The sequence below is a fragment of the Cupressus sempervirens genome, chromosome 6 (assembly GCF_028749045.1).
Source record: "Cupressus sempervirens isolate cs-2001-9-10 chromosome 6, ASM2874904v1, whole genome shotgun sequence".
Lineage (NCBI taxonomy): Eukaryota > Viridiplantae > Streptophyta > Pinopsida > Cupressales > Cupressaceae > Cupressus > Cupressus sempervirens.
The window spans coordinates 521,473,808-521,483,785 of record NC_143123.1 but is presented as its reverse complement, the minus strand read 5'-3'; positions in this window follow the sequence as shown (position 1 = coordinate 521,483,785).

Sequence of the window (9,978 nt, the reverse complement as noted above, 5' to 3'; positions counted from 1 at the left end):
TATATATATATATATCTATATAAAGATGAAATATAAAGTAGATACCAATAATAAAATGCAAAGTAAACCCCTCTTTGTTGATATTTGATATTTTTGATATTTTAGTGGCATGGTGTTTTATTTTCAGCTCTAGTTATTTTATAGTAATCAGATGATGCGTTTAATTATTGCTTTCCAAACTTGAGTGAATCATAGTTTAATTGTCTAGTAAGTATTTACTAGTTAGTACACATTACACATGCGAGCATGAATTAATGTTTGAATTAATGACTTTTTGGGATTTCAAATAACATGTCATATCTCCAACATACATGTGTAACATCATCTATAGACTATTATTTGATGATTATATATCGACGATTAAAGGTTTATTTTGGGTCAAATGTCTTGAGCAAAGCCTCAACCTTGTTGAAGTCTCTAGAATGGTGACATGTCTCCTTCCACCCTATACCACTTGCAGTGGACATTAAATAGTGTCTTGTCACTATTAGTGGAATTCCTTCATCCATCAGCTCCACACACTTTGCAACATTTTTGGCACAAACTTGCATTTATGAAAAAGATTTGCAAAGATTTAATCATTTAAAAAAATTGAACTGGAACCCAGAAGGACAAATGTTTAGGGACCAATGTTAAGATTAAAGAACTTTCTAGGCACTCAACTTATTTATAGGAAATCAAGCTTCTTCCTTTGTCATTGTTCATCTCATTTTTGGTAGTCACTAGTCTGGTAGTTGTAGTGCTCAAACAATTCTGGTTTAGTTTACTTAGTTGGTATGGTACACTATTATCCATTTCTCTGTATCTTTTAGTCATTATTTTATAGTTTCTTATTTCGTAAATTGTGAATCAAGATGGACACTCCAATTTGCCTGACATGCTAACTAGAAGAGGACTAGAAGGCCTTTTTAGGTGACATCCCTGATGAAAACCCCTTGCCAATTTGCAATGTGGTTATATCCATTGTGTATTTCATCATTCATGTTGTGAAAATGGTTATGGGTGAGTTTCTAGAGAATGAGAATAGGTATCGTGTCAACACAGACATTATGTCCCATTTTCTAGCCTCTCTTCTTGACCTTAGAGAAGAAAGGGTCAACAATTTGACGCTCCCAAGGAAGGGTTTTAAAGTAAAATAACTGGGTGATGATATTGACATTCTTTCTCATGTATTATTAGGGTTGGGGATCCCTTAGGCAAGAAAAATCTGTAAGCTTCTAGAACCTGGCCAGAATGTGGCCCTGTAACCATTTTTGTTGGGCTTGGTTGTTGAGCAATTGAAGTGACATAAGAAATGGGCATGAATTGGCATAGATTATCTCCAAAAATGGTATAATTTGGATGAAGTGGCATAGGCCAACTAGTGGCTTCAAGAATTCATAGACTTAGTCGGGTCTTGTGCATTCTACACAAACTAGTATGGTAGTACTAGGATTTTCCCCTATTGATGTTTATGTTTGGTTTCTATTTTGCTTAATCAAAATACAATCATTGTACATGTGTCTCCTTGTAGATTGTAATTTTCAAGGAATATCAAGGAAACTTTTGGAGTTCCATATAAAATTGTGTTTTATTGTTATGCTTACTTCTACAATATTTTGGCATTTTCAAAATTTTCCATTGAAATGTTAAAAAAATAGAATATAACATTTAACATTGAATTAAAATTAATATATTGAGGTTTAACATTTAACATTTAATCAACATTTAAATTAAGTAATAAATCAAGTGTGTAAATGTGAATGACATTGGACAATCAAATTTACTTCTCCATTAGATGGGTTTAAAATGAGTCATTGAAATGTTTATTAAAGTTTTATACATTCATTTTTTGTGCTGAAAATATCATTGAAAACTTATTTTATTTTTAAAAACTAAAAATAGTCTAATCTATTTAAGAACTATAATGTTAATATTATAAAGGGGATACCTCGAGTACCATTCAATGATCAAAAATCAACACCTCCATATGTATTTCAGGCCGATTTCAGCAACACTCAACTTGTTTACCCAAATTTTCATGCAAAGAAGATGTAACATGTTATTGTCCTTTAATCTTTAAAAAATTAAATTCTTACATTTATAAGGGTTTTTTTTGTTTTAATTAATTTGATTTAAAACAAAATGATTAAATATCTTAAATTTGCCCAATTTTTTTTTTATAGACTATAATATTATTTATCTTATGAATAATAACAATTATGCTTTTACTTCTAACTTCCTAACTACAAAAAATGATGTTTATTTATATATCTAATTATTATTAACAATAACTCAGTATCCATAATCTAACTCCTAATGAATGAAATGGTCTAATAAAATTTTACTTATATATAAGTTTTGTGAAATACAATTTTGTTATTATTATAATATAATTAATATTATAATTATTATAATGTCACAAGTGATAATATAATAAAGGGGATATCCTAACTACCATTGGATGAACAAAGATCATGGGCTCCAGATGTATTTCAGGCTGATTTCAACACCAATCAACTTGTTTTCCCAAATGACCCCAGAGGGAAGACACGTGGCATAATATTCATTTAGACATGGTAAATAACATAGTAACACATGGTGACACAAAATCAACATAATTTACATTGTACCAAAAAGGGGATACGTCAACCACCACTTGATCAACAATGATCAAGGACTCCATATGTATTTTGGGCCAATTATGACAACAATAAATTATTTTTAGAATTTTTTGCGGAAATAAGACACGTAGCATACACATATCAAGTGAGAAATCAGGTTGTTGGGTGTGAATATTATTATATTAATTAGGGGTGTGTTGATGCAAAATCTAAAGAGGTGATGATTGATGTGCCAACCACCATTGGATTGTTAATTATCAATAGCTCCAAATGTATTTTGGGCCAATTTCAGCAACAATCAACTTGTTTTCTTAAATGCCTGCATAAATAAGATGTGTGGCATATACATATCAAGTGAGAAGTCAGATTGTTAAGTGTGAATATTATTATATTTATTAGGGGTGCACTAACACGACATCTAAAGAGGTGACAGTTCGATGCACTGACCACCATTAGATAATCAAGATTCAACAACTCGAGATATATTTAAGGACAATTTTGGCTATAGTCATCTTTCTTTTTCAAAATTTCCTAGGAAAAGAAATCTTCACAAAGAAGTCTTCAATTCTTCAGAAATTAGCGATAATTACTATTAGTAAAGCTAATCTAAAATTATACTATAATATTGCATGTTTCACAATTAATTATAATACCAGACATACATTGTACAATGTACATAACAATTAATATCAAACACAATCTTGACTCTCTTGATTCTGCAATTTGTAAAAATTTCTTTTGTGTAGACCATAAGGTTTTGTTTTCATTGTTCAATCTTGGATCTCTTCACAAGCTACCAAGATCTCTGCTAAAGCATTGGAGCATCATTGGTCAGAAAGGGGTTACAACTTATGATTTACAGGTTGCAACATAGTCCCAGTCTTCTAAGAGTCAATATAGCTCACATACTATAGTAATCAAATTTGAGTTTCAACTTTCCACAGAAGATTCTATACATGTTTTTCTTACCACCTTTTTTTAATACTATAAGTGTAGTATTGACTGTAGAATTCAAGGTTTAATTTTGAATTTATCATGCATTGTATGCCTAAATTGTTTACATTTTAGTAGCTAGGTAACTTGCAATGTTAAATAATAGAATCATAATTTAGGGTTTAGGGTTTAAATGTTAATTGTGTTTGTAAGTTGTAATTTGTGACTGTATAGTTTTGTTAATCTTGCAATGATGATAAAAACATACAAGAGGAGTGGCACTAGCATTGGTAGAGGAAGTGCAACCCAAAATAATAAAAAATAGGGGGACTGGGAAACCATATTTTGGCTTGCACAAACTGGATAAAATGTTAGGTTTTACTAATGAATATTATAATATTTGTGATCTTGTTTTCTATGGAATGAGTATGGAGGCAATGAGATATGGAATTGAAGGTAAGTGGAATGATGCACAAAAGGAGTCAAAATATATTAAAAACAACTAGATGATAGGACCCTTGGTAAATAAATTTGCAACATAGATTGTGGGAACGTACTCGCTTGGGGTTACCTCTATTATTCCCTTGTCTAGAATTTGTAATGGTTTGTGTTGAAAACTATGATGAAAAAAGAAAGGCAATTATCAATCAATAGGAGATATTTCTGTTGATAATATCAAAGTGAATTTTCTAGTCCATTGGACCTAGGATATGAAGCATAAAAGCCAATCCATATTTACCTAAAAAATTTGACAAAAACATATGAGAACTTAGGACCAAATATAAAACATACATACATGAAAGGATTAGTAGATGGACTCAATCTTCCTCATTATCATAAACCACCTTATAAATTAGATTTTTTTTTGAAATGGGTTTAGGATACTATATCCCTGCTATCAATGTGTTTGGATTTGGAAAGTAACAATAAAGTGGGTGCTAGCATTTTGGAAATGATTTTCAAAATTCATTGTCTACACACTCTAGTAAGTTAGTATTATATGTTAGAAATGATTGAATTGATAATAAGAGTTGTTGGAATGATAAATAATGTTCTCAATCATTGTTTTGTCATTGATGTCAAACTTGCTACTTGCAGGAATGACAATTGCTTTAGTGATCCAAATACTATCAATTAGTTGGTTGACAAGGTGGTGGCAATCAATAAGATGTAACTATAACACCTAGAGAAAGGTTGAAGTTATGATGTTGTAATGAAGTACTAGGATCAGCTAAGCCATTGATGAAAAAGTGTATTTGATAACATACTATAAGATACAGAAAAAAGGGCACACCGAAACATATTAAAGAGGTTAGGTGTTAGCTAAGTCTTTTACAAAGCTCAACTAAGAGAAGGTGCCGAGTATATCATATAAGCCGAGTGATCTTCAGGTGCCGAGTAACACAGTTTTCTATAGGTGCCGAGTAACACAATTTTCTATAGGTGCCGAGTAACACAGTTTTCTGTAAGTGCCGAGTAACACAGTTTTGTAGATGTTGAGTAACACTGAGATGTCGAGCATCAGTAAAACAAATAATGCCGAGTTGCTACATTATTTCGAAGATCGAAGATTCGCCAGAACTGAGCCGACAAGGTTATTACTTAGAAGTTTGTAAATTAAATAGAAGATAAGAATGATGAGCTGGTGGCACAGAACACCATGTAAAATGTTTTTGAGGATACAGTTGGCAAAGTTTCTAGAAGAGAACAAGATATGGGGTAGATACATTGTATTTTACCTAATCCATATTGAAACCCTAAAAGTGAAGAGGGAGAATTGAGCGGCAAAGGCATATCAGATCTCTATATAAGGATTCATTAGTTAATGAAAAAAATTAATGAGAGAGGGGTGGTCAAGCATGAAAGTGTAAAGTGCTGAAGAAGGTGGAAAAGAGGAAAGAGAGCATAGTTACTCTGTTTCAGTAAGAAGACCCCTGATATGGATGCATTAGTACAGTGAGTTAGAAGACTCAAGGAGACGAAGCTTGAATAGATGACAAGCAGTCAGAGCTAAAGAGATAAAAGCCAAGCATAAGGACTAAACTGAAAGTGTGATCTGAAATCTGCAAAGTATGTTGTAATTTATATCAGATCAAAAGTTCATTGTTGTTACTTTCTAGCAATTGTAACAATTAGTTTGAATCCTATGGACTTAGGTTGGTTTGATAGCCATGAGATAAATCCTTTAACAGGGTGACATTCCCAGTGAATGTTCTAAAGTCCTTTAACCAGGCCCATTCCTAACATTTTGGTGAAATCCTCTAACAAGGTCACATTTAACAGTGTGTTGTAAGCCTTTAACAGGGCAGGCCTTTAATAGGGCATCACTTCAGAAGAGTGAGAATCAAGTAGCATGTTACTGGTGGTTTTTCCCAAATTGGGTTTCCACGTAAATCATTGTGTCATGTGTTGATCTTGCATGTTTTACCTTTGCATGTTGATTTACTGTAGCTTGCTAATATGATTGATTTAAGCTTGGATGGTTAAAAGGTTTATGAGTTCACTACATTTGGTGGAAAAAAAAAGTTTTATTAGGGCATTTGGGACCTTGAATAACTGATTCACCCCCCCTCTCAGTTATTCTAAAAGATTCTAACAATTGGTATCAGAGCGGACTGCTGATCCAGTTTAAAAGGACTAGAAGCAGAAAAGATCAAAATGCCTAAGAGAGAAGTTCCCAAGCTCAACAAAGACAACTTTGTTGCATGGTAGAGTTTGATGAAACTACATCTTGGATCCATAGGAGATTATGCCCAAAAATCAATTATTACTGAACATGTCGATCCAACAAGTGCTCCTACTGTAGAAGATATGAAAAACAAGCAAGAACATAACCGGACAATGCTGGAGATTGCCTCTGCACTTAGCTATGCTGAATTTGATGATATCAAAGGATGTGACACCGCATTCAAAATGTGGAAAGCCCTATTAGACATCTATGGAGGAGATCAGAATGTACAAAGAGCAAAAAGAGAAAGTCTCAGAGGAAAATTTGATGATATGAGAATGGAAGAAAATGAGAATGTTGTTCAGTACAGTGCAAGAATAAAAGAAGTGGTAAGTGCGATAAGATGTTTGGGTGATCAATTGGATGAAGATACTGTTAATAGTAAGTATTTGAGAACCTTGCTCCCTATCTTTGCTATTAGAGTATCAACAATACAGGAACTAAGATGTGTGCTAGGAAACAATCTAACTTTTGAAGGTATCATAGGAAGACTCACTGCATTTGAGTTATCTAACTTTGACAACTACAGACCTGATAATGTTGAATCTGCTTTCAAGGCCAAGTTATCACTGAAAGATGCTGAACAGGTGAAATCTAAGAAGGGAAGAAAGATGAAATATGTATCCAGTGACAGCAGCACAGATGAGGAAGATGTGGATCAATTAGAAGCTTTACTAGCTAGAAGATTTCACAGAGGTAAAGGAAAATTCAAAGGTAAGATGCCTATCATTTGTTTCAATTGCAATGAAGTAGGTCATATTGCTGCAAGATGTCCACAGAAAAAGGATTACAAGGAAAGCAAAAAATACAAGAACAGAAGAGATGATGACAAGAAATATTACAAAGAAAAAGGTAAGAAGTGTTATATTGTTGAAGAAAATTCTGATGACAATGATGATGAAGTTGTTTATGTAGCCATGAAGGACCAATCCGATGAAGAAGAAGCCACAACACTGATGACTTGTATAAACAAAAATGACAGATGGATCATAGATAGTGGATGCTCAAATCACATGACAGGAGACAAAAGTAAGTTTGTTAACTTTACTCAGTATGATGGAAATAGTGTTAGATTTGGTAATGATGCCCCTTGTCAAATCAAAGGAAAAGGTTCCATCAAGCTCACAGAACAAATCTCATGTGACAATGCATACTATGTTGAAGGATTAAACTACAATTTACTGAGTGTCTCACAGTTAGGCAATATAGGATGCAAAGTGGAATTTGGAAACAAAACTGCAAAAATCTATGATATTGATGGTAAACTAATAGGAAAAGGAGATCAAATGAAGAGTAATCTGTTTTACCTTGATATGGATGATGTTTCTTATTTTATTGCAAAATTTGATGATGAATGGTTATGGCATAGAAGATTATGTCATGTCAATTTTGATAATCTGGTCAACATTAGTAAAATGAAGAAAGTCAGAGGTTTACCAAAATTGAAGAAGCCTGATAATATTATGTGCAAACAATGTCAACTAGGAAAGATGACAAAGTCAAGTTTCAAAAGAAAAAACTATACATCTAAGGAGATACTTGAGTTAATTCAGACTGACTTATGTGGTCCAATGGAAGTACAAAGCTATAGAGGAGATAAATACATCATGTTATTTGTTGATGATTATTCCAGGATGATGACTGTCATGTTCTTAAAAAAAAAATCCGATGCTTTCCAAATGTTTAAATGGTATGTGGCTAGAGTTGAAAAGGAAACAGGAAAAAGCTTGAAATGTCTAAGATCAGATAGAGGTGGTGAATTCACATCAAATGAATTCGAGATATTCTATAATGACAAAGGAATCAAAAGACAAACGTCAGCTCCTAGAACTCCCCCAAAGAATGGAATTGTTGAAAGAAGAAATAGATCTGTAATTGATTGTGCTAGAACATTAATGATGGAAAAGACCGTTGCTCTAAAATACTTGAGAGAAGCTATAAGTGTAGCTGTTCATACACTAAACCGAGTACAAATCAAGAAAGGTACAAATGCAACACCTTTTGAATTATGGTATGGTCACTCACCCAATGTAAAACATTTCAAAGTGTTTGGTTGTAAATGTTTTATTCTTAAAGATGTTAGAAATGGAAAATTTGATGCAAAAAGTGATGAAGGTATATTTCTTGGTTACTCCACAAGAAGTAAGGCATATAAGTGTTTGAATGTTAACACTAACAAAATTGTGGAAAGTACAAATGTAAATTTTGATGAGCACACAGAAGTTCAAGCTGAAGAACCAAAAAAAATGGAAGAATACAGAACCTTTGTGTACTCTTATGAAGGAATGACTGCTGAGGAGGATGATTTCAATCCAATTGAAACTCAACAACAAGTATCAGTCTCAGCCGAGTCTCAATCAGTGAATGCCGAGCTGCATTCAGAAGCCGAGTTGCAGAATGAAGGAAATGAACAATCTGATTTTGAAGACGGAATACATGATGAAGAACAACTGGACAACGAAGTGCAAAGTGATCCAGAATCTAAAAGATCAAACATGGAAACAAAGACAGAGCCAAGATTATCCAAATATGTAAAAAGACATCACCCTACTGAACAAATAATTGGTGACAAAGATGCAAGACCAATGACAAGGAACAGACTAAGAAATGAATCATGTCTAATCAACACATCTGAACCGAAGACAGTGTATGGTGCATTACAAGATGATGACTGGTATAAAGCTATGGAAGAAGAAATTGATCAAATAAAGAAAAACAAAACCTGGAGTTTGGTTCACAGACCAACTGACAAAAATGTGATTGGCACCAAGTGGGTATTCAGGAACAAGCTAGATGAGAATGGTGAGATTACCAGAAACAAAGCTAGACTAGTATGCAAGAGTTATGCTCAAAAAGAAGGAATAGACTATGGAGAAACATTTGCTCTTGTTTCTAGGATGGAAGGAGTAAGAACCTTGCTTGCATATGCTGCCTACAAAAATTTTAAAGTCTATCAGATGGATGTAAAATCTGCTTTCTTGAATGGTATACTAGAAGAAGAAGTCTACATTGACCAACCAGAAGGATTTGTGTTTGAAGTAAGGCATATAAGTGTTTGAATGTTAACACTAACAAAATTGTGGAAAGTACAAATGTAAATTTTGATGAGCACACAGAAGTTCAAGCTGAAGAACCAAAAAAAATGGAAGAATACAGAACCTTTGTGTACTCTTATGAAGGAATGACTGCTGAGGAGGATGATTTCAATCCAATTGAAACTCAACAACAAGTATCAGTCTTAGCCGAGTCTCAATCAGTGAATGCCGAGCTGCATTCAGAAGCCGAGTTGCAGAATGAAGGAAATGAACAATCTGATTTTGAAGACGGAATACATGATGAAGAACAACTGGACAACGAAGTGCAAAGTGATCCAGAATCTAAAAGATCAAACATGGAAACAAAGACAGAGCCAAGATTATCCAAATATGTAAAAAGACATCACCCTACTGAACAAATAATTGGTGACAAAGATGCAAGACCAATGACAAGGAACAGACTAAGAAATGAATCATGTCTAATCAACACATCTGAACCGAAGACAGTGTATGGTGCATTACAAGATGATGACTGGTATAAAGCTATGGAAGAAGAAATTGATCAAATAAAGAAAAACAAAACCTGGAGTTTGGTTCACAGACCAACTGACAAAAATGTGATTGGCACCAAGTGGGTATTCAGGAACAAGCTAGATGAGAATGGTGAGATTACCAGAAA